A 1,066-nucleotide genomic window follows, 5' to 3' on the forward strand; every position below is an offset into this window, starting at 1 on the left:
TACTCTGTCATTGTCTACAAACAGGTTTAAAGTATATCTCCCCATAAAGTACATTTTTGTGAAAAAGAATTTCCCTTTGGGGACTATAACTTCTAAAGGCTTTGACATAAGTCTTCAGGTTGACACGGCCAGCCAGGTCTGACCAGTTTTTCACAAACCTGGCCAATTGACCAACCAGCCGGGTCCTACCACAATGAAGCTGACGAGCAGCATCATCCTGTTTTAATTATTGCCGTAACCACCAAGGTCCTGCTTTCTGTATTGTTTCTAAGAATAAAAAATAAAAATAGACCTAAAAAGTTCTTAATGCAAAGAAAGATACAAGGCACAAAGAAGTTGGAAATAACTGAAGGAACAGATTTGTGTTCAAAGTTTAAGAACTTTTTTGTAATGATTTCAGTAATGTTTTCAGTAATTTTGCAGTGAGAGCAGAATGAACTAAGCCTAAATGTTGCATCCAAACATAGGCCAACTTTATAGTTTTGAGGGTAGGTTGGTTTGGTTATTCATGTAGAGAACCGCCTTTTTTTTCTTTTTTGTTTAAAGAATTTGTTGTTGATGTTAATTTTTAAGTCTTCAGGTTGACACGGCCAGCCAGGTCTGACCAGTTTTTCAGAAACCTGGCCAATTGACCAACCAGCCGGGTCAAAGTCAATTATCTTATTAAATTGATTAAATGATGGATTATTGATTGGTTCTACAGAATTCACTGGACACAGAAACACAAACAAATATTTTAATCGTGACAAATCATTTAAAAAACAGGCAGAAAACAGAAAAGTATTGCACAGCAAAACCAGACCCGACTGCCGCACAGTCTGTGAATAAGAAATAAGGCTGTGTGTGTGTGTGTGTGTGTGTGTGTGTGTGTGTGTGTGTGTGTGTGTGTGTGTGTGTGTGTGTGTGTGTGTGTGTGTGTGTGTGTGTGTGTGTGTGTGTGTGTGTGTGTGTGTGCGTGTGTGCGTGCGTGTGTGTGTGCGCGTGTGGTGAAAATAAATATTCAGAATATTAAAAGGCGGGGTCCGCGATTGTGGAGAACGCTTGTTGTCAAAATCACTTTGCACAA

Source organism: Ammodytes marinus (genome assembly GCF_949987685.1).
Source record: "Ammodytes marinus genome assembly, chromosome: 7".
NCBI lineage: Eukaryota > Metazoa > Chordata > Actinopteri > Uranoscopiformes > Ammodytidae > Ammodytes > Ammodytes marinus.